Genomic DNA, 24,774 nt, shown 5'->3' on the forward strand with positions numbered 1-24,774 from the left:
GTTCGTTTCTGTTGATATTTCCACCATTCTTGTTGCCTTTCTTTCTTCCATGGAATGTGAGTGTCATTGTGAAGACCAGCATTTGTTGCCCATCGCTTATTGCTCTTGAACAAGGAATAGCAATGTAATTCTAAGTTACCGTGTTGTGTGGCTTGGAGGGAAACTTGTAGGCAGTGGTATTCTCCCATGCATCAGCTATGTTGTTTGTTCTAGGTGGTAGTCTCTGAGGAGTTGCAAATGGCCCTGAACACTATGCAACCATCCCCACTTTTGACCCTATGATTGAGGGGAGGCCATGATGAAACAGTTGAAGATGGTTGGGTCAAGGTCACTCCCTGAGGAACTTCTGCAGCAATGTTCCAGGCCTAAGATGATTGATCTCCAATAACCACAATTATCTTTCTTTGTGATAGGTGTGACTCCAGTTGGGGAATGTTTGCCCTTCTAACTCCCGTTGACTTCAGTTTTGCCAGGGCTTATTGCTATGCTGTATCAAATGCTGGCATAGTGTGAGGTTAGTGATCCCCGCCTCGCCTTTTGAGTTCAGTTCTTTTTCCATCATTTAGACCAAGGCTGTAATGAGGTCAGGAGCTGACTGAGCCTGTCTGAACCCAAATTGAAGATCAATGAGCAGGTTATTGCTGAGTAAGTGACTGGATAGTACTGTCAGTGACACCTTCCATCACCTTGCTGTTGATTGTGGTCGACTAGTGTTATAGGAATTGGCAGGATTGGATTTGTCCTTTTGTGGACAGGGCATATCTGGGTAATTGCCCACATTGTCGGGTAGATGGTGCTTGTTGTAGCTGTACTGGAATAGCTTAGAAAGGGACGCAGCTACTTCTGGAGCACAAGTCTTCGTACTACAGCCATGGTGTTGTCAGGGCTTTGTAACCTTTGCTGCACCAATGTCTGCTGTCATTTCTTAATATCATGTGGAGTGAATCGATTTGGTTGAAGACTGACATCTGTGATGTTGAAGACTTATGGGAAGTTGTGATTAATCATCCACTGCTATCAGTTATCTGGTTGTAACATGTTTGATGTGCATTATTGCCATCCATACTGTTTTGTAATATTTCATAGCTTTCTTTTGCTTTTATGTGTAGTTTTTTTATTCTTTCCTCACATTTTATAATGGTGAGAGTTGTGGGGGGGGGTTGGTTGTAGTATGGTAGGTCTTAATGAAGTCTTTATAGTCATAATTATGTCAAGTATGTATATTGTTACATAGAATTATGTATTTATTAACTGCAAGAACTATGTACACATATACAGTAAAGGGTTCAAGCTGGGAACTGTCTCCAGGCTTCCTTATACTCACAGCTCTGTCCAACACTAGATTGGCCCCCTCAGTGCAGATTGTATTGAATCCCACATTAACCCTATATGTACCAGACTCTTATACTACACTTTGTTAGCAAGGTAGCTTTAAGGATGTGATGATGCGAGCAGACAACTAACTAGCTGCGATAATGAATTGCTGTTTTTTTGTTATGAGAAAGCTCCACCAATTTAAAGCAACGAAAAGCACCCACTGAAAATCGTTTTTTGAAAAGGTGGCTATTTAAACCTGCTGATACCAAGACCACAATTGAGTTGCTAAGCAACGGAGATGGTCATTGGAGGCTGAACATTCCTTTCATTCTGAGTTTGGCTTCAGGCACCAGTCTCTGTGCTTTGAGACTTGCAAATTGCGCAAGAGCACTCACTCAGGATTGGACCAGGTGCTGGATGTGATTTAATGACAAAACAACTATAGCGATACCATGCGTTAGATGTTCATTGGAGGGGAACAAAATTAGACCTGGGGCAAAAAAGCAGTGTTTTTTGAGGATGGAAGTACTGGTTGAATAATTTGAAATCAGCTTGATGCATGTCTGTGATATTTAAAGACTTCTGTTCACAAACCCGTTTATTGCTGATGGAGGTGAAATTTGATCACAATTGAGGAAATAATCTTGTGTCCTTGCACATTAAATCAGCCCATTAAGTAGACTGCCAACATTGGCTTTAATATTGAGCCGATAATTTAATGTTCTTCTTCCACTTTAAAATGAAGAATGCAATTCTTGGCTATCGGAAAAGCTTTTAACTTTAATGCATCGATGAATGAGGAGGAGGAGCCTTTTCAGTTTAAATAGCTGCGTACCTTGTTGATTGGCTTTGCATACAGATCACAGGCGCAGTCGTTTCTGCCGAGCTGAGAGCAGCTGCTGGTTGCAGTGAGATATGTGGTGCTGCTGATTGGCCATTATTGGCATAGTGTGTCCTGCCCGGGCCTCCGAGCAGCTCCTTTCGCCATGGCAACTTAAGCTGATGGTTCCAGCAGAGAAGAGAATCGGCATTGTTTCTGAAGGTGCCATTCCAGTTGAAGTGACATGCTGGCATGATTGTATCCCTCTGTCTCTGTATGAACTCACAGCCAGAGGACGTAAAATGGGAAGCACCTCCCGTTCCACAAGGAATTCATGAAGATGCTTGAGTAACCAAAGCTTAATGAGTTAAAAAGGTAATTAATTTACGCTACTACAGTGGAATATATTAGTACTGGAGTTAAGTATGTGGTCTTTTACAGCAATGAACAGGGTGGCCTATCTCACTTATAGAATGTTATGTCAATAAATGAACATTTTAAATAACTTGGTCACATCGGAAGTGATGAGATATGTAATGTGGACCATGCTTACTTTGATTATATTGATTATGCGATCCTTACGAATAAAATTAGTTGAGAAACAAATGCATCTGTGTTAGAGGAGAAACTAAAGTTTGAGCAAATGTTCAGACCCTTGTTGGAATCTTCTTGTTGAAATGTAGAGGCCCATGAAATAAATAATACAATTTAACTGATAAAAAAGAGCTTTCAGTTTGGTGTCTGCTTGAGGTTTCACATCTATAAGCTGACAGAACATTGTTAGTGTACCTCAGAGTGGGTAGCTCTATCGAGAAAGAGCTGTAAGATTCCTTTGGAAATTCCATTCAAGACTTTTCCTTTTTGAAATAATCATGTTGGGTGACATTTTTGTAAGTTGTCTAATGGTAGTTGGGAGTGTAGTAGCTTTACATCTCTTAACCCCTTGCTGTTGGTAGTTAAGTGCTGGCTGTACCTTTCCACCTATGCTTGTGGCTTATTTCTATCCCACTTTTATTTAGAAATCATGGGAAGAAAATACATTGTAATACCCAAGATTGTTGCCTGTTTATATTTTATTTACTATTGCCCCCAATTGACCACTCCGTGTTTATTTGTTCTGCTCTTATTTTGTGTAGAGAAGGGGTTTCCAGATTTTCCAGCCATGGAACCCTTTTGACATCCCAAGAGTGCTGACTGATCTCCTTTTTAAAAAAAAATCCTTCTTGAAGAATTGAACCGCACAAAATGATTGTTATTGTGCAATAGGTACAAATATATAAAAACAAACGTAAAAGATGTTTCTATGTCTTATATTTCCATTTATTATAATTAAAATGTTCTGTTATTAAACAAATAGCTATTATTAACAAAGTCTTATCGTTTTGTCACTTTTAGCGGGAGGAGTGATGGTCGCTCCTTTGCTCAGTCATTTAAAACTGGGAATGCTGCTGGAGAGCTGGATTCTCATTTCAGATGTGTGTGTGTGCACACACTGACCCTGCTCTCTCTCTCATGCAGGCATACACACCCTCTCTCTTTCTCTTTTTCTCTCTCTCTCTCTCTCTCTCTCTCTTGCACGCACACATGCTCACCCTTCTCTCTCTCTCTCTCTCACACACATGCATGTACTCACCCCTCTCTCTTGCATGCCCCACATGCACGTATGCCATGTGTGCATGAGCGCAAGCGAGCCCCGCGTGCGTGCACGTCCTGCGAGCCCCGCCACCCCTGTCCTGCTCCCCTCTCCTGCTTGTGCTCACCCCCCCCGCCTCCCACCCGCTTGCACCCCCCCAGCTCCTCCCTGCTCGCCCTCCTGTAATCAACCCCCCATCCTCCTCACACTCCCTCCCCATACCCCCTGCCACACACACACACTCCCTCTCCCACCGCACCCTCTCTTCCCCCCCACCCACACACCCACTTCAGTATGGTGTCTTGGCTGATATTTATCCCTCAATCGGAGCACACAAACTGATGATCTGCTGATGATCACTGTGGTACTGTTTGTGGGAACTTGCTGTGTATAGATTGGCTGCCATGTTTTACATTACAGCAGTGTTTACCTCAAAGTGCTCCTTTGACTGTAAAGTGGTGAAACGTCCTGTATAAATGCAATATATTATTTTTAAAAGGCTTGATTATTGTGCTGTAATTAGTATTTGCATAAACTGCATGGCTAATGTATAATTTAGCTAAATGTACTTGCTTTGTTTAATTCTTGTGCAAATGCACCAATCACTAATATTGCACCACAGGTTAGCAAGGGCTCAAAAAAAGTTAACCAAGCACCCAGACTTTTTCTAGAGGGCTAGAATTGAGAATTAGGGACGCTGTGCTAAACCTGCACCATGTGAAGTTCTGATTGCCACTTACAAAAAAGATATAGAGGCATGGAAGAGGGTGCAGAGAGGATTTACGAGGATCATGCCAGAAATGCATGGATATACATATTGACAAAGAATGAAAAGGCTGCCTCTCCTTTTGGGTGAGGCCAAGGTGTGATATATTTGAGATCTTTAAAATTGTGAAAAATTTTAATGGCGTGATACAGAGAGTTTAATCAGAGGTCATTGATATAAGATAATAAAGAAATCCAACAGGGAATTCAGAAGAAACATTATTTTCCTAAAGAGTAGTGAGCAAAGGGAATGATTGATGGAGATAATGATGCATGTATGGTAAAGCATATTTTGCTTTCATGGGATGTGTGAGATGCTGACTTAGCCAGCATTTGTTACCCAGCCCTACCTGCCCTTGAGACGGTGGTGGTGAGCTGCTTTCTCGAACTGCTGCAGTCCACATGGTGTAGGTGCATCCACAGTGCTGTTCGTGATGGAGTTTCAGGATTTTGAACCAGTGACAGTAACAGAATGGCGATACATTTCCAAGTCAGGATGGTGTGACTGGAAGGGAAATTAGGGTTGGTGTTCCTATGTCTCCGGTCCCATGTCTTTGGAGAATTGCAGAATTGGAAGGTGCTGTGGAAGGAGCCTTGGTGAGTTTCAGCAGTGCATCTTATATTTGAATTGGATTAATTTATTATTTTCACGTGTATTGGGATACAGTGAAAAGTATTGTTTCTAGTGCACGATGCAGACAAAGCACACCATTCTAGAGTACAAAGAGGAGAAGGAAAGGAGAGGATGCAGAACATAGTGTTGTAGTTACAGTTAGGGTTTGGAGAAAGCTCAGCTTAATATATGAAAGAAGTATTCAAAAGCCTGGTGGCAGTAGGGAAGAAGCTGTTCTTGATTTGCTTGGTGTGTGGCCTCAGACTTTTGTATCTTTTTCTCAACAGTAGAAGAGAGTATGTCCTTGTTGAATAATGCAGCCACTGTGTTCCAGTGGTGGATGAAGCAAATGGTTTTTTTTCTGCTCAAGATCGAAACTTTTATTAAAAATCCACATTCATGTCCAGTATTGCAGCAGCTGATATCACAAATATTTGTGGCATTGTTGATTAGTCACTGAAGGTTAATACTGATGGAACCTCCATTATTCCTGTTGGTCACCTATCTGCTCCATCTCTTTGCTTCTTCCACTAATTGCTGTCAGTTGCTGAAATTCACCAGTTTCAGAGTTCCGCCTACAGTTTATCGTCACTTTGAAGACCGCCACCGAGCAGTTTTGGAAAATATGCTTGTTCAAAGCTCAGTGAGGCACACGTCATAATCAAAAAAATAACGTCACAGCACTCTTCTATAATGTCGTGGGCAACCCAAGTTGCCACAGCTGTGGCCCAAGACAGTGTGAGAACTGTGGCAACTGCCCAGCATCGAGTGTAACAGTTACTGTAACTATGGGGTTTTCACAATAATGAGATTGCAGTGTTGATGTAAGTCTACCTGTGAGAGTAATAAATAAATTCAGAGCATGAGCAAACTCAGATTCAGTATAGCGGTCAAACTACTTGCTCACTTCCACCTATGTGCGTTTGGTGAACAGAAGAACAACTTCACTTTGTAACTGTTTAATGATCTTTCACAAACAAACCTTCCTTCTACTTGTCTGCCTGTTGTTTCTGTTCCCAGGACCCCCTCATCAGTTTGTTTTTACCAAAGAAAAACTGACAATGTTTCCAGGCACTTGTGTGCCCTTTAGTTTATTATTTCTCTCATTCTCAGAAGACAAAAAAATGTAGGTATCCACATGTTTTCTTAACCCCTCAATTAGTTTCTGTTTGACTTGCAACCCTTTCTTTGTTGTTTTAGTCAAAGAAACTTCAGAAATAATATAAAAGGAGTGAGTGTGTAGAATGAGTTTTTGCTGAATTTGTAGGAACTTAAAGGCTCCAGTATGTGAAGGATGAGCTGCATCTCATGGATTCAGTTTTGTTCCAGTTCAGCTAAGTGGTAAGGTGTGCTTTTTAAAATGGGAGTCCTGAAAATATTGCATGAATGGTGCATTATCTAATAACAGCCTATTAGAAGCAAAGGCTGAGCCACTTTGAGAGATTTAGAAGAAAATTAAAATAATCGGCACTTCACGTAAGCCTGAAAGTAGAATTTTGGAGATTCCACGGTCATTCCACGGTTTTGTGGAGGGTAGGTCATGCCTTACTAACCTTATTGAGTTTTTTGAGAAAGTGACCAAAGAGGTGGATGGGGGTAAGGCAGTTGACGTGGTATATATGGACTTTAGTAAGGTGTTTGATAAGGTTCACCATGGAAGCCTTCTGCAGAAATTGCAGATGTATGGGATTGAGGGTGATTTAGGAAATTGGATTAGGAATTGGCTGGCGGATAGGAGACAGAGAGTGGTGGTTGATGGTAAGTATTCGACATGGAGTTCAGTTACGAGTGGTGTGCCTCAAGTAACTGTTTTGGGGCCACTGCTGTTTGTAATTTTTATAAATGATCTGGATGAGGGTATAGTTGGGTGGATTAGTAAATTTGCTGATGACACCAAAGTTGGAGGTGTGGTTGATAGTGAGGAAGGATGTCTTAGTCTACAGGGAGACTTGGACAAGTTGCAGAGCTGGGCCGAGAGGTGGAGGATGGAGTTTAATGTGGAAAAGTGTGAGGTAATTCACTTTGGCAGGAATAACAGATGTGTAGAGTATAGGGCTAACGGTAGGACTCTGAATAGTGTGGATGAACAGAGGGATCTAGGTGTATGTGTACATAGATCCCTGAAAGTTGGGAATCAAGTAGATAAGGTTGTTAGGAAGGCATACGGTGTCTTGGCGTTTATTGGTAGGGGGATTGAATTTAGGAGCCGCAGCGTCATGTTGCAACTGTACAAGACTCTGGTGCGGCCGCACTTGGAGTATTGTGTGCAGTTCTGGTCCCCACATTATAGGAAGGATGTGGAGGCTTTGGAGAGGGTGCAGAGGAGGTTTACCAGGATGTTGCCTGGTATGGAGGGGAGGTCCTTTGAGGAGAGACTGAGGGATTTGAGGTTGTTTTCGTTAGAAAGAAGGTGGCTAAGAGGGGACCTTATTGAAACATATAAGATGATTAGAGGTTTGGATAGGGTGGACAGTGATAGCCTTTTTCCTCGGATGGAGAAAGCTAGCACAAGGGGGCATAGCTTTAAATTAAGGGGTGGTAGTTATAGGATGGATGTCAGGGGTAGGTTCTTTACCCAGAGGGTGGTGAGGGATTGGAATGCCCTGCCTGCTGCAGTTGTAAATGCGCCTAGTTTGGGGGCATTTAAGAGATCTGTGGATAGGTTTATGGATGGAAAGGGATTGGTTTAGGTTAGAGGGTCATTGTTTTTTAACGGGTCGGTGCAACATCGTGGGCCAAAGGGCCTGTTCTGCGCTGTATTGTTCTATGTCAGACCTTGTACAGGCTGATATTTGGGTTTATGCCTGTGATGTTTGATGAAGTAAGAAGTCTCAATACCAGGTTAAAGATCAGGTGAGAAAGGTGCAGCGCTCCGAAAGCTTGTGATTCCAAATAAACCGTTGGACTTTAACCTGGTGTTGTGAGACTTTTTCCTGTGCCCACCTCAGTCCAATGCTGGCAACACCCCTTCATGTTTGATGAAGTTAAAGTTGAATTTCTCTGTGAGACAATTCATTTCCTACTTGAGATTCAGAACCATTTAAGAAAGTTTCAAAAGGCAATAGAGGGATGACTAACACCTCATTCACATTCACAGGATGATTTCTCTGAGCAGCAGACTATCAGGGCAGAAGCAGAATTCCTAACGGCATTTCATTCATAGTGAGCAGTGTGCTCTGAATTGCTTCCAGTTCCGGATGCGACCTTTATTGACCAAAGTTTGAGCTGTTGCAGACTCTCACTGCCCCGTGCAGCAAATGAGAGCTTGATACAATCACTGACACTGATGTTATATTGGGCAGATGTTTAAGCCAAACTGTCAATGAATCTTGGAACCAGATGCAAAAGTTTGCGAACAGGCTTGTCTCATTGATTTTGATTTATTTTAGAATTGATTCCTTACAGGATTCATGCCAGAATGGAATGTATAATCTAAAAGAGACCCATATCATCCAAGACTTACCGTTCAGTGCTTTTCCTTAATTACAACTTGCGCAATGAAATTTTGGAAAGATTGAAGCGTTAGTTTTCAGTCCCTTTCCAAACTTCATTCCCTAGCAATTAAATCCATCTCTCTCCCTGGTGACGGTCTAATATTAAGCCAATTTGTTCACAACATTGATGTCACTTTTGATCACAAGATCAACTTCTGATCGCTTATTCACATCATCACTAAGACCACCTATTTCCACTTCTAAGAGTGCCTGACTTCAGCCCTGCCTCAGCTCTGATGCTACAGAAACTCTCATTCAAGCTTTTGTTACATCTAGGATTGATCATTTACAATGCCATCCTAGTTGCTGTACAGAATTCTACCCTCCAGGAAAGTGAAATTATCCAAAACTGTGCTGCTCTATCATAATTTGTGCCAAGTTGTGTTCTGAAGCTCGCTGACCTATATCTTACATAGAACAGTACAGGCCCTTCAGTCCTCGATGTTGTGCCGAGCAATGTCCAATCCCAAGATTAAGCTATCCCACTCCCTATAATTCTGGAGTGCTCCATGTGCCTATCCAGTAACGGCTTGAAAGTTCCTAGTGTCCGACTCCACTATCACAGCAGACAGTGCATTCCACACCAAAGTTCTTGAGTTTCAAATTCTCACCCTTGCTCCAAACCACTCCATACCTTTTCCGTTTCTTACCTGTGTAACCTCCTCAGCCTCACAATGCTCTCAGACATCTGTGCTTATTTAAGAGCTTTTCCCCTCTGATATGTTACAAAATTTCAATCATTGAACCATAGAAAATTACAGCTCAGAAATAGACCTTTTGGCCCTTCTTGTCTGTGCTGAACCTTTTTTTTGCCTAGTCCCACTAACCTGCACTTGAACCATATCCCTCCGCACCCCTCTCATCCATGAACATGTTCAAGTTTTTCTTAAATGTTAAAAGTGACCCCACATTTATCACTTTATCCAGCAGCTCATTCCACACTCCCACCACTCTGTGTGAAGAAGCCCCCCCTAATATTCCCTTTAAATTTTTCTCCTTTCTCCTTTCACCCTTAACCCGTGCCCTCTGGTTAAAGAAAGTGGAAAAAGCCTGCTTGCGTTCACTCTATCTATACCCATCAAAATCTTATACACCTCTATCAAATCTCCCCTCGTTCTCTGCTCCAGGGAATGAAGTCCTAACCTATTCAATCTCTCTCTGTAACTCTGTAATCATTGACCAAGCTTTTGGTTGTCTGACTTAGTTATGATTTGGTTTTACAATGCCCCTGTGACGTGCCCAGGAATGTTTTATTAAGCTAAAGGCTCCATGTAAATGTAAGTTACTGGTGGCGGTGGTGCTGCAATAATAAGGTTTCTCTCTGGCTATTCAATGCGTGTTATACATTGCACAATAGTGTATTTCAAAAACCAACATGGCTAATTGAAAGATAATGGTAAGAGTGCAGGTATACAAAAACATCCATGATACTGAAGCTCATTGAATGGATTTCTAATTCAACTGTCTCCACGCCACTAAGCTGCTGTTTCGCGATTGTTCCAGCAGCAATATTACACTAGCAATATATAGTGTTTTTGCTCACAGTATTCTCCGATTCTGGTAGATGATCCATTTCAAAACTACAAATCAAAAAAGGAGCATAACAGTCGGGGGGGGGTTTTGTTTTTGCACTATCATGCACAAACATAGAATCTTATAGCAGGGTTACGGGTAACAGGCAGGAGAATGGTGCTAAGTCATAATGCTGGTTCAGAGAGCTGGTGCTGACATGATGGGCTGAATGGTGTCCTTCTGCACTGTAACAGTGCTGTGATTCTGAGCACAGAAGGAAACCATTGTGTCTGCTCTGGCTCCTAAAAGAGGTATCGAATTAGTCCCACACTACTCCTGTTTCCCTATAATCATGCAGTTCTTTCATAAAATCATAAGAAATAGGAGGAGCAAGAATAGGCCATTCAGCCTATTGAACCTGCTCCATCATTTTTTAAGGTCATGGGTTGATCTGGATGTCACCTTCCTGCCTGTCTCCATAACTTGACTGCCTGGCCGATCAAAAATCTTTCTAACTCAGCTTGAATATATTCAATGTCTCAGCCTCCACTGCTCTCTGTGGGGGAAAATTCAAAGACTCGTGATCGTCTGAGCGAAGAAATTCCCGCTCTCCTTTTGTCTCAAATGCAAGATCTCACATTTTGAAACTAGCTCTGGATTCCCACATGAGGAACCATTTATTTCTCATTCATCCTGTTTAACCCTTTCAAGATCCTGTATGTTTCAGTGAGATCACCTCCACTCCTTAAATCTCCATGAGTATAGGTCCAATCTTCTGATTCTTTCCTCATAAGGCAATCCCTTCATCCCAGGAACTCCTCTGAACTCCTTCCAATGCAAGTATATAAGTAGGCCTCACCAATGCCAAATACAGTTGTAGCAAGACTTCCCTACTTTTACTCCTTCCATATGCCACCTTAATTACTTGCTGTACCTGTATGTTAACCTCTGTGATTCATGTACAAGGCCAACAAGATCATTCTGTACGAGCAACCTTATACTATAGCTGCTAATTTTTTTTGCTCACTCATTTTATCTATATCTCTTTGCCTGTGCTTTGTTTCCTCCTCACAATTTGCTTTCTTACTGTACCAGCTTTGACAAAGGGTCATCTAGACTCGAAATGTCAGCTCTTTTGTCTCCTTCCAAATGCTGCCAGACCTGCTGAGATTTTCCAGCATTTTCTGTTTTGGTTTGCTTTCTCATCTATCTTTGCATCATCAGCAAATTTAGTTATAATACAGTCAGTCTCTTCATCCAGGTGATTAATATCAATTGTAATTAGTTGCAGCCTCAGTGCTTATCCCCTTCTGCTTGTGCTTCTCCTTCCAGGAAGCAGTATTTATTTCCAGTAGTTTGCTGTGATGGAACAAGCAGCAGTCAAAGCCTCATTATATCCTCAACTGGAATCTTGAGTAGATGTCAAAGGTAGGAATCTAAGTAGCTGTTTTGAACAGAAAGGACAAACTAGGATTAAAGTATTTATTCGTCACAGTTTATAACGTCCTTGCTGGAAAATTAATTGGAAAATGATAAACCTCTCTTTCAAAGGATCAGTATCCCTCAAATTAACTGGATGTAAATTGTATTACAGTCTATACTCCTGCTGATCCTGTAACGTACTGAAGAAACACTTTCCTTCCCCCTAACTATCTCAGCCATTTTCTCACACTGACAATTTTTCTTGCATTTCCAAAACCTTCCATACTCCATACCTGTGTAACTGACAGTATCTGTTCATCTTTGGAAATAAAAATTCTCAAATTTCTTCTCTACTTTTGAAAAGGAGTTAATGTTTTGGAAAATTGTAAATTTGGTTATGATGGGGCCAAGAAACTTCTGAACTTTATTTGGAGAATAACTAAATTGCAACAGAAGCTAATTCTATCAGTCACGAGAACTCAATTTTCATATGATTAAAATATTGTAAATGACAAAGTAAAATATTGTAAATGACAAAGTAAAATATTAATGTTAAACATTTAGCATATATATTGTATCTAGAAATATGTAATCTATTTTAAAACAAAGCAACAAAATTTAGCAAACCATTGTCTGATTGTTTGAGTTCACATACTGACTTTGTATTCAGGGGATTCTGTTCAATATCACCTTGTGTCAAAACACGTCAACATTCATTCTTCTAACTTTTCCCGTGTAGCAACCTGTTGTCTGAGGGTTTATAATCGAAGCTCATGGTGTTACTCTCGCACAAGGCTAGGGGCGATCCCCAAGAACTACCTCTGCCGAAATGGGGAGTGGCCTTGCCCTATTGGCATTTTCTGCTCCAAACTCTAACCAACTGAACTAACTGTCTCCTATTAAGTTACATTGGCTCTTTAATTGTTGGATGCTTGGGTGCCCAGAGTTTTCAAATAAAATTGAAGGTAAGCTGTTCCCTGGGTTACAACCTAGGTTTTTGCATGTAGCAAATGGAAAATCTATTCTGACGCTTAGAAGGTCATATGCTGGAGCAGAGCCTTATTCCCCAGCTGTTGGGTGATCTCTCAGCATTTCCACTCATTTTAAAAATGTCTCCCAGTTGCTGAGAGCACAATGGAACATTAGTCCAAGCTGCACAGAAACTTGGGATAATCTATTCCACGCACATAAATACAAAATGTGCTGCAGTAGCCTACAGTGGCATCTTTCAAACCTTTTATGTAAGTTCACTATCATCTGTATTTTTAAGATGGAATTAAGTGTTAATATTTATTTAAAAACATTTAAAAAAATTACCCAAGATTTCAGAAATGATTTGCTGGTTTTCTCACTGCTGAGAACCCAGTTGCTTCCAGTTTGTGTTTAATAAAATGTCATAATAACCTTTAAGCTTTATGCTGGTGTTATAAGCTACATTGTGGATACTGACACAGAATTGAAGAGTTTTTAATCTTGTTGTTAGGTGATGTCTGTTCATTCAGAACAGCTGTGCTAGTGCACTCTCTTTGAGGGGATAAGTTGTTGTCAGGCTGAAAGCGCCTCTATTTGTTTGTCATGCCAGTGTATTTGAGTTGCTAACAGCCAAAACATTTTATCGCTGCGGTTAAATTTATCTGGCTGTAAAGTCCGAAATTTATGGAATGGAGGCTGAAGCTGCCTGTCATCTGAGCATCATTTAGACCTTGCATTAATCCAATTTATGGCTATCGCTCATTCCATCAGAAAGCAATTATGCAAATGCTAGCCTGCTGCATCAGAATAATATCCTACCATAAAGTACACGGATGAAGTGCTCCATTCTGTCTTTACGTAAAAAGAGTTCAGTACGGAGAGGTGTTGAGCAGATATTATAATCAGGATGATCCCAAGCTGTATATGTATACACATCAGGTGGCTAACTCCTTATGGTATTGGCTTATGGCTTTGACAGAGTCACCTATATACAATCTTGGCTGTGAATGATGAGAGGACTTCTGGGTAGAAGAGTGATGACTGCACATTCTTTTGATGTTTTGATATTTTTAGCTTTAGTTGAATTACTTGCATTTAGTTCGGTGACTGTGAGAGCATAGGTAAAGTCACCGTAGTCACAGGTAGCCATAAGGCTGTTCTCCCTTTGAGGGCGAGAGCTGATTGGTGCTGATTTTAATTTGAGGCTCAGCGCATCTCAGGCAAGGTTGAGAATATGGACCTGCCAGTCTGGGAATTGAACCCATGCTGTTGGTGTCATTCCGCATCACAAATCAACTGTACAGTCAACTGAGCTAACCATATGGGATTGTAATGAGAAGGAATCTTAACTGGAATTTCTGGCAGTGGAATCATTATCGTTGCGATGCTGTTGTTAATGTGAAGTTAGCGTTCCTTTAAGAGAAGATTTTTCTGCAGCTTGCAGTCTCAGTGGTTTCATGCTCTCAGCCTTAGGTGCTGTCAGGAGGAAAAAACTGTAACACGTCAGGTGAAAAGGATTTCATTTACAGTGTCAGTTTTGAGCTGCAGGTTTGAGTTGGATTTCAAAGGGAATGGACGTCAGACTGGAAGCAGTCTCTCTCTCTCTCTCTCTCTCTCTCTCCTTTAGACCTTACATAAGAACATAAGAACATAAGAAATAGGAGCAGGAGTAGGCCATCTAGCCCTTCGAGCCTGCCCCGCCATTCAATAAGATCATGGCTGATCTGTCGTGGCTCAGTTCCACTTTCCCGCCCTCTCCCCATAACCCTCAATCCCTTCTCTTATCAAAAACCCATCAACCCGCTTCTTAAAAATATTTAGCGAGGCAGCCTCCACCACTTCAACGGGCAGAGAATTCCAGAGATTCACCACCCTTTGAGTGAAGAAGTTCCTCCTCAACTCCGTTCTAAACCGCCTCCCCTTTATCTTGAGGCTGTGCCCCCTAGTCCTACTGTCTTTTTGAGCGGGAAGAGTCTCTCCACCTCTATCCTATCCATCCCATTCATCATCTTATACGTCTCAATGAGATCTCCCCTCATTCTTCTAAACTCTAACGAGTACAAGCCTAGTTTATTCAGCCTCTCCTCATAGCTCAATCCCCTCAACTCCGGTATCAGCCTAGTAAACCTCCTCTGCACTCCCTCCAGGGCCAAAATATCCTTGCGCAGGTGCTTGTCTAAAGCTGCCTTGTCTTCAGACTGTTTTGAATCTCAAGAGCATGACACTGCTTAATTCAACTAACAACCTTGACCCCAGTATCAAGTGAGTCATGCTGTGTTAAACCCGTGAAAAGGGTTTTTTGTTTTCTATGGAATTTGGTTTTAAATGGAACACATCAGAGATATTCGTTAAGGGTTATACATTGTAGTGGTTGTTTTGGTTCTTTGTAATTGATAAATTTATTGAGTCATAGAGGTTTACAGCATGGAAAGAGGCCCTTCAGCCCAACTTGTCCATGCTGCCTTTTTTTTTTAACCTCAAGCTAATCCCAGTTGCCCGCATTTGGCCCATATCCCTCTATACCCATCGTACCCATGTAACTAAGTGCTTTTTAAAAGATAAAATTGTATCCACCTCTACTAGCACGTCAGACAGCTTATTCCAGACACTCACCACCCTCTGTGTGAAAAAATTGCCCCTCTTGACACTTTTGTATCTCTCCCCTCTTGCCTGAAACCTGTGCCCTCTAGTTTTAGACTCCCCTACCTTTGGGAAAAGATATTGACTATCTACCTTGTCTGTGCCCCTCCATTATTTTGTAGACCTCTAAGGTCACCCCTCAGCCTCCTATGCTTCAGAGAGAAAAGTCCCAGTCTATTCAGCCTTTCCTTATAACTCAATCCATCAAGTCCTGGTAGCATCCTAGTAAATTTTTTCTGCACTCTTTCTAGTTTAATAATATCCTTTCTATAATAGGGTGAGCAGAATTGCACACAGTATCCCATGTGTGGCCATACCAATGTCTTGTACAACTTGAACAAGACGTCCCAACTCCTGTATTCAATGTTCTGACTGATGAAACCAAACATGCCGATTGCCGCCTTCACCACTCTGTCCACCTGTGACTCCACTTTCAAGGAGCTATGAACATGTACCCCTAGATCTCTTTGTTCTGTAACTCTCCCCAACACCCTACCATTAACTGAGTAAGTCTTGCCCTGGTTCAGTCTACCAAAATGCATCACCTCACATTTGTCCAAATTAAACTCCATCTGCCATTCGTCAGCCCACTGGCCCAATTGATCAAGATCCCGTTACAATTGGAGATAACCTTCCTCACTGTTCACTATGTCACCAATCTTGGTTGTCATCTGCAAACTTACTAACCATGCCTCCTATATTCTCATCCAAATCATTAATATAAATGACAAATAACAGTGGGCCCAGCACTGATCCCTGAGGCACACCGCTGGTCACAGGCCTCCAGTTTGAAAAACAACTCTCTACAACCACCCTGTGGCTTCTGTCAAGGAGCCAATTTTGTATCCATTTAGATACCTCATACTGGATCCCGTGATATTTAACTGTATGCAACAACCTACCATGCAGTACCTTGTCAAAGGCCTTGCTAAAATCCATGTAGACAACATCAACCACACTGCCCTCATCTAACTTCTTGGTTACCCCTGCAAAAAACTCAATTAAATTTGTGAGACATGATTTTCCATTTACAAAGCCATGCTGACTGTCCCAAATCAGTCCTTGTGTCTCTAAATGCCTGTAGATCGTGTCTCTGATACCTTCCAACAATTTACCCACCACAGATGTGAGGCTCACTGGCTCTGTACTTCCCAGACTTTTCCCTGCAGCCCTTTTTAAACAAAAGGGTAACATTTGCCACTCTCCAGGCACCTCACCCATGACTATTGATGATTCAAACCTCCCACAATGTCCTGGGATATACTTAATCAAGTCCTGGGGATTTATCTACTATGATGCACTTTAAGACTTCCAACACTACCTCCTCTGTAAGATGTACACTCCTCAAGACATCACTATTTATTTCCCCAAGTCCCCTAACATCCATGCCTTTCTCAACAGTAAATACTGATGAGTAATATTCATTGAGGATCTTGCCCATCTCTTGTGAATCCACACATAGATGACCTTGTTGATCCTTAAGAGGCCCTACTCTCTCCCTTGTTACTCTTGCTAATTTTCTTACTATACATATTAACTATATTCTTAAATAAACTTTGTTTGATAAAAGCTCCCGAGTAGGTGTTTTGAATCACACCTGAAGCGAAACACCTCATGCTTATCCAAGCCAAATTCAAAATGCAAAACTTGTGATTCAGGCGGGTTCCCCCCTTTGTTCTTCTGAACTCCAGTGAATATAATCCTAACTGACAAAATATTTCCTATCTCTGAAATCAGTCTAGTAAACCACTTCTGCATGCCGTCTGGGGCAAGAACATCCTTTGTCAGATGAGACCAAAATTGAAGGCCTTGGGGAAAAGTTGGGCAGATGGTTAAAAGCAGCAATTGATCCTCCCCTCCCTCCCTCCCACCCACCAGATGAAAAGGCACTGTGAGGAGGATAAGCAAAGTAAAAGGAAGGTAAGTTTCTTAATTAATAACTTTAAGTGTACAAGGATAGAGATGGTAGTTAGGTCAGTAATATGCTCCTCCTGCTCAATGTGGGAAATCAGAGAGCTTTCTAGCATCACTGACAACTGTGTCTGCGGGAACTGTGACCAGCTGTAGCTCCTCACAGACTGTTATTCAGTTGGAGCAGCAGCTGAATACACTGTGGAGCACATAGGAGGCAGAGAGTGTGATAGAACATTACAGCGCAGAACAGGCCCTTCGGCCCACGATGTTGCGCCGACCAGTTAAAAAAACAATGACCCTCTAACCTAAACCAATCCCTTTTCATCCATAAACCTATCCACGGATCTCTTAAACGCCCCCAAACTAGGCGCATTTACAACAACAGCAGGCAGGGCATTCCAATCCCTCACCACCCTCTGGGTAAAGAACCTACCCCTGACATCCATCCTATAACTACCCCCTCTTAATTTAAAGCCATGCCCCCTCGTGCTAGCTTTCTCCATCCGAGGAAAAAGGCTATCACTATCCACCCTATCTAAACCTCTAATCATCTTATATGTTTCAATAAGATCCCTCTTAGCCGCCTTCTTTCTAGCGAAAACAACCCCAAATCCCTCAGTCTCTCCTCATAGGACCTCCCCTCCATACCAGGCAACATCCTGGTAAACCTCCTCTGCACCCTCTCCAAAGCCTCCACATCCTTCCTATAATGTGGGGACCAGAACTGCACACAGTACTCCAAGTGCGGCCGCACCAGAGTTGTGTACAGTTGCAACATGACGCTGCGACTCCTAAATTCAATCCCCCTACCAATAAACGCCAAGACACCGTATGCCTTCTTAACAACCTTATCTACTTGATTCCCAACTGTCAGGGATCTATGTACACATATACCTAGATCCCTCTGTTCATCCACACTATTCAGAGTCCTACCGTTAGCCCTATACTCGACACATCTGTTATTCCTACCAAAGTGAATTACCTGACACTCCTCCGCATTAAACTCCATCCGCCACCTCTCGGCCCAGCTCTGTAACCTGTCTAAGTCTCCCTGCAAACTATGACACCCTTCCTCACAATCTACCACACCTCCGACTTTGGTGTCATCAGCAAATTTACTAATCCACCCAACTATACCCTCATCCAGATCATTAATAAAAATTACAAATAGCAGTGGCCCCAAAACAGATCCCTGAGGCACACCACTCGTAACCGAACTCCATGACGAATATTTACCATCAACCACCACCCTCTGTCTCCTATCTGCTAGCCAATTCCTGATCCAATTTCCTAGATTACCCTCAATCCCATACATCTGCATTTTCTGCAGAAGCCTACCATGGTGAACCTTATCGAACGCCTTACTAAAATCCATATATACCACGTCAACTGCCTTACCCCCATCCACCTCTTTGGTCACTTTCTCAAAAAACTCAATAAGGTTAGTAAGGCCCGACCTACCCGCTACAAAACCATGCTGACTGTCTCTAATCAATTCATTACTCTCCAAATAACTATAAATCCTACCCCTAATAATTTTTTCTAAAACCTTGCCCACAACAGAAGAAAGACTCACTGGTCTATAATTCCCGGGGAAGTCTCTGTTCCCCTTCTTAAACAATGGGACAACATTCGCTATCCTCCAATCTTCCGGCACTATACCTGAGACCAACAATGACCTGAAGATCAGAGTCAGAGGCTCTGCAATCACCTCTCTTGCCTCCCAGAGAATCCTAAGGTAAATCCCGTCCGGACCAGGGGACTTATCTATTTTCAAACCCTCAAGAATATCCAGCACATCCCCCTTATCAACTGCAATACTGTCTATTTTACACCCCTGCAACCCAGTGTCCTCAGCTATATTCATGTCCCCCTGCGTGAACACCGAAGAGAAATATTGGTTCAATGCCTCTCCAATCTCTTCCGGTTCCACACACAACTTCCCTCTACTGTCTGTAACTGGCCCTAATCTTGCCCTAACCAACCTTCTGTTCTTAACATACCTATAGAACGCCTTAGGATTAAGGAGGATCCTATCAGCCAAAGTCTTCTCATGTCCTCTTTTAGCCCTTCTTAACTCACTCTTCAACTCCCTCCTAGCCAATCTAAAGCTTTCTAGTGCACTACCTGAGCCGTCAAGTCTCATCCGGACATAAGCCTCCTTTTTCTTTTTAACCAACGAATCAACTTTTTTAGTGCACCACGGTTCCCTAGCTCTACCAATTCCTCCTTGCCTGACAGGGACATACCTATCGAGGACTCGCAGTAGCTGCTCCTTGAAAAAACTCCACATTTCGGACGTTCCCAGTCCCTGTAATCTCCTAGTCCAACCTATGCTTCCTAATTCTCTCCTAATAGCCTCATAATTACCCTTCCCCCAGCTAAAACTACTGACCCGAGGTTCATGCCTATCCCTTTCCATCACTAAGGTGAACGTAACCAAATTGTGGTCACTATCACCAAAATGCACACCAACTTCCAAGTCTAGCACCTGGTCTGGCTCATTTCCCAGCACCAAATCCAATATAGCCTCACCTCTAGTTGGCCTATCAACACACTGAGTCAAAAAACCTTCCTGCACGCTTTGTACAAAAACTGACCCCTCTAATGAGCTAGAGCTATAGCAATTCCAATCAATATTAGTAAAGTTAAAGTCCCCCATAACAATTACCCTATTACTTTCACTCCTATCCAGGATCGTCTCCGCAATCCTTTCCTCAACCTCTCTAGAACTTTTAGGAGGTCTATAAAAGACTCCCAACAGGGTGACCTCTCCTCCTATTTCTAATCTCAGCCCATACTACCTCAACAGACAAGTCCTCATCAAACTTCCTCTCTGACACTGTGATACAGTCCTTGACTAATAATGCTACCCCTCCCCCCCTTCTACCTCCTCCTCTACTCCGACTAAAGCATTTGAACCCCGGGACCTGCAACATCCATTCCTGACCCTGCTCTATCCATGTCTCTGAAATGGCCACAACATCAAAGTCCCAGGTACTGGTCCACGCTGCAAGTTCATCCACTTTATTGCGAATACTCCTCGCATTAAAGTATACGCATTTCAAACCCTGCTCCGCCCCACCCCCACGATGCCGTGCATTGCAGTCCCCATCTATGCCCCCCTCACTTTCACCCCCTCTACTCAGGATCCCACCCCCCTCCGAATCAGTTTAAACCTCCCTGCATAGCCTTTGCAACTTTACCCCCCAGGATATTGGTTCCCTTCTGATTCAGGTGTAGACCATCCCTCTTATAGAGGTCCCACCTTCCCCAGAATGAGCCCCAATTGCTCAAGTACCTGAACCCCTCCCTCCTGCACCATCCCCTCAGCCACGAGTTCAAACTTTCCCTCTCTCTATTCCTCTCTAAACTATCCCGTGGCACAGGCAAGAGTCCGGAGATTAGTTTCCACCCCAACTCCATAAATCTCTGCTTAATATCCCCTTCCCTTAACCTCCCTATGTCATGCGTCCCCACATGAACTATAACTTGGGGTTGATCTCCCTCTCCCCTAAGAGTCCTGAATACCCTTTCCGATACATCCCGGACCCCAGCCCCTGGTAGGCAACACACCAGCCCTGAGTCCCTACCATTACTTCCGACTCTCCTATCCATCCCCCTAACTGTGGAGTGCCCAATCTTTTACATCCCCTAACCACCTGAGCGTTCACAATAGGCTCACTCCCAGAGACCCTTTGGCTATCCCCAGTTGATTCCTCCTCAACTGTAGCCTCCAGGACTGAAAACCTATTTTGGAGGGGAACAGCCCCAGGGGATTGTCCCCCCAATTGCTTCTTTCCCCTCTTCCTGGCATTTACCCAAGACTCATTTCTAGGAGTGACTATCTCCTTATAACTCCTATCGATGTTCGCCTCCGCCTCCCGAATTATGCGGAGTTCCTCTAATTCCACCTCCAGCTCCTTTACACACTCCTCCAGAAGCTGTAATCGAACACACTTCCTACAAGTAAAACCACCTGAAACACTACTGGAGTCCCTCACCACATACATCCCACAGGAGATGCAGCTTACTGCCTGAACTGCCATCCCTGAAACAATTACCAGCAGAAAAAAAAACTTCCCACACACTTAGGTTAGAGGAGGTGGGAGGGTGGGATTCTCTACCAGTGTAGAGGATCGGGTATCCTCTCTGTGCTAATTTATAGGGTCAGGGACCCGAGGGGAAAAAAAAAACTACAACTACCGGTAAGTGTCCTAGTGACGACTTCCGGTTTCTAACTAATTTAAAAAAAACTGCCGATACTCGCGACTTTAAACTAGAAATAAAAAGTTAAAAAATATAAACAGAAAATGTACCTTTCTTGCGGCCTCCTCTCACACCCAAAAATCGCTGCCTCTCGATGCTGCTCCTCAGGAACAATGAGATAGACACTAGCTTCAGGGAGGTAGTCATACCATATCCAGACAGGCAGATGGGTGATCGCCAGAAGAGGCAGGCGGTAAGGCACGTAACTCCTATGTCTATTTCTCTCTCAAATGGGTATACCATTTTGGATACTGTTGAGGGGGAGGACGGGGGGGTGATAGCTTCTTGGGGGAAGATACCAACAGCAGCCAGGCCTGTGGCTTCACAACTGGTTCTGCTGTAGAGCAGGTACAGGCTCGGTCCAAGGAGTGATCACAGTAGGAGACTTGATAGTCAGGCTCACAGACAGACGTTTCTGAGGCTGCAAACAAGATTCTAGGATTGTGTGTTGTCTCAATGGTGCCAGGGTCCTGGATGTTTATAAGCAGATACTGGACATCCCGAAACAGGAGGGTAAATAGACAGATGTCATTATCCACATTGGCACTAATGACATAGGGAGGAAGAAGGAAGAGATCCTGCAAAGATAATTCAGGGAGTTAAAAAGCAGGACTTCTGGGGTAGTAATTTCAGCATTATTCCATGGCAGTAGGCCTTGGAATAGGGAGTTAGTAAAGTTGAACATGGGGCTAAAGAACTGGTTTAGGAGGGAGGGCTTCTGGGGAAGGTAGGACTTGTACAAGAAGAATGTGTTGCACCTGAACTGAAGTATAGAATCCTACAATGCAGAAGGAGACCATTTGGCCCATTGAGTCTGCACAACCACAGTCCCACCTAGCCCTATCCCCATAATCCCATGCATTTATCTTAGCTAGTCCCCCTTGACACCAAGGGGCAAGTTAGCATGACTAATCCACCTAGGCTGCACATCTATGGACTGTGGGAGGAAGCCAGAGCACCTGGAGGAAACCCACGCAGACATGGGGAGAATGTGCAAACTCCACACAGACAGTGATCCAAGCCAGGAATCGAACCCAGGTCCCTGGCGCTGTGAGGCAGCAGTGCTAACCATTGAGTTACCCTGGAGGGGCACCAATATTCTGGGTGGGAGGTTTGCTAGTGTAGGGTTTAACTAGTGTGACAGGAGAGTGAGAACTGGTTCAGCAGGCCAGTAAGTGTAGAGACTGGGGAAACTTAGCTAAGAGCAAGCAGAGGGAAGTCACAGAACTCAGCGGGACTTTAGGTCTGGAGTGCGTTTGCTTCAATGCAAGAAGTATAACAGGTAAAATAGATAAGACCAGAAGACATAGGAGCAGAATTAGGCTGCTCGGCCCAATGAGTCTGCTCCGCCATTCAATCACGGCTGATATTTTTCTCATCCCCGTTCTCCTGCCTTTTCCCCATAACCCCGATCCCCTTATTAATCAAGAGCCTCTCTATCTCTGTCTTAAAGACGCACAATGATCCGGCCTCCACAGCCTTCTGCAGCAAAAAATTTCACAGATACACCACTCTCTGGCTGAAGAAATTCCTCCTCATCTCTGTTTTAAAGGATCGTCCCTTTAGCCTGAGGTTGTGCCCTCTGGTTCTAGTTTTTCCTACTAGTGGAAACATCCTCTCCATGTCCACTCTATCTAGGTCTCGCAGTATCCTGTAAGTTTCAATAAGATCTCCCCCACCCCCCCATCCTTCTAAATTCCAATGAGTATAATCCTCTATTGTTCCTCACACGACAAGCTCTTCATTCCAGGGATCATTCCTGTGAACCTCCTCTGGACACTTTCCAAGACCGGCACATCCGTCCTTAGATATGGGGCTCAAAACTGCTCACAGTACTCAAAATGGGGTCTGACTGGAGCTTATACAATCTCAGAAGTACGTCCCTACTCTTGTATTCTAACCCTCTCGACATGAATGCTAACATTGTATTTGCCTTCCTAATTGCTGACTGAACCTCAACATTAACCTTAAGAGAATCTCCCAAGTCCCTTTGTGTTTCTGATTTCCTAAGCATTTTCCCATTTAGAAAATAGTCAATGCCTCCATTCCTCCTTCCAAAGTGCATAACCTCACACTTTTCCACATTGTAGAACATAGAACACTACACGAACAGGCACTTCGGCCCATGTTGCGCTGATCACGTCCCTACGTACTAGGCCTATCTATAACCCTTAATCCCATTAAATCCCATGCACTCGTCCAGAAGTCTCTTAAAAGACCCCAACGAGTTCGCCTCCATCACCACCGACGGCAGCCGATTCCACTCACCCACCACCCTCTGACTGAAAAACTTACCCCGACATCTCCTCTGTACCTACTCCCCGGCACCTTAAACCTGTGTCCCCTTGAAGCAACCATTTCAGCCCTGGGAAATAGCCTCAGAGTCCACCTGATCTATATCTCTCAACATCTTATACACCTTTATCAGGCCACCTCTCGTCCTTCGTCTCTCCAGGGAGAAAAGACCGAGCTTCCTCAACCTATCCTCATATGGCGTGCCACCCAATCCAGGCAACATCCTTGTAAATCTTCTCTGCACCCTTTCAATAGTTTCCACATCTTTCTTGTAATGAGGCGACCAGAACTGCGCACAGTGCTCCAAGTGGGGTCTGACTAGGGTCTTATAAAGCTGCATCATTATCTCCTGACTCTTAAACTCAATCCCTTGATTAATGAAGGCCAGTACACCATACGCCTTCTTGACCACATCCTCTACCTGCGAGGCCGATTTAAGAGTCCTCTGGACCCGGACCCCAAGGTCCTTCTGATCCTCAACACTGCTAAGAGTCCTACCCTTGATATTATACTCCTTCATCCATTGGACCTGCCAAAATGGACCACTGCACACTTATCTGGGTTGAAGTCCATCTGCCTCTTCTCCGCCCAGCCTTGCATCCTATCTATGTCATGCTGCAACTTCTGACATCCCTCCAGACTATCCACAACACCACCAACCTTCGTGTCGTTGGCACTGTATTCCATTGCCATTTCTTTGTCCGCTCTCCTAACCTGTCCAAGTCCCCCCAGCTTCCTCAGTACTACCTGTCCTGAGATGAACTGAGAGCCTAGATTACTGCATGGAATTATGATATTGCAATTATGGAAACATGATCAAAGAAGGGATAAGACTGGCAGCTTAACATTCCGGGATATTGTTATTTTAGACAGGACAGAGGAGGAAACAAAAGGGTGGGGAGTTGCATTGCTGATTAGGGAGCAGATTGCAGCTCTGTTGAGGGGGGACATATTGGAGGGATCTTGTAGTGAGGCATTGTGGGTGGGGCTCAGGAATAAGAAGGGTGAAATCACAATGTTGGGAGTGAGATCGCCAAACAGCCCACAGGAGACAGAGGAGCAGCTGGGTAGTCAGATACTGAAACGGTGTGAAAAAAGGATAGTTGTG

At 43.4% G+C, this 24,774-nt stretch overlaps 1 protein-coding gene and 1 pseudogene across 8 annotated transcripts in view; one reads left to right on the forward strand and one right to left on the reverse strand.

Annotated features, from left to right (window-relative positions):
* The window catches only part of pitpnm2 (phosphatidylinositol transfer protein, membrane-associated 2), a 496,848-nt gene that overhangs the window by 187,983 nt on the left and 284,091 nt on the right, over positions 1–24,774 (forward strand). The window contains exons 1-2 of one of the 8 annotated variants that reach the window (XM_080207950.1): positions 2,218–2,512; positions 3,274–3,403. The exons of 5 other annotated variants lie outside the window; for them this stretch is intronic. The gene's annotated coding sequence lies outside the window, so the exon portion shown is untranslated. Of the gene's footprint in view, positions 1–2,217; positions 2,513–3,273; positions 3,404–11,540; positions 11,583–24,774 lie in introns of those variants that run through there. 2 more of the 8 variants (XM_080207951.1, XM_080207953.1) reach the window with 2 other exon arrangements.
* Positions 5,633–13,698, reverse strand: LOC145356174 (mRNA turnover protein 4 homolog pseudogene; annotated as a pseudogene).

Source organism: Carcharhinus amblyrhynchos, chromosome 20 (assembly GCF_965287045.1).
Source record: "Carcharhinus amblyrhynchos chromosome 20, sCarAmb.v2.hapA, whole genome shotgun sequence".
NCBI classification, from domain to species: Eukaryota; Metazoa; Chordata; class Chondrichthyes; order Carcharhiniformes; family Carcharhinidae; genus Carcharhinus; species Carcharhinus amblyrhynchos.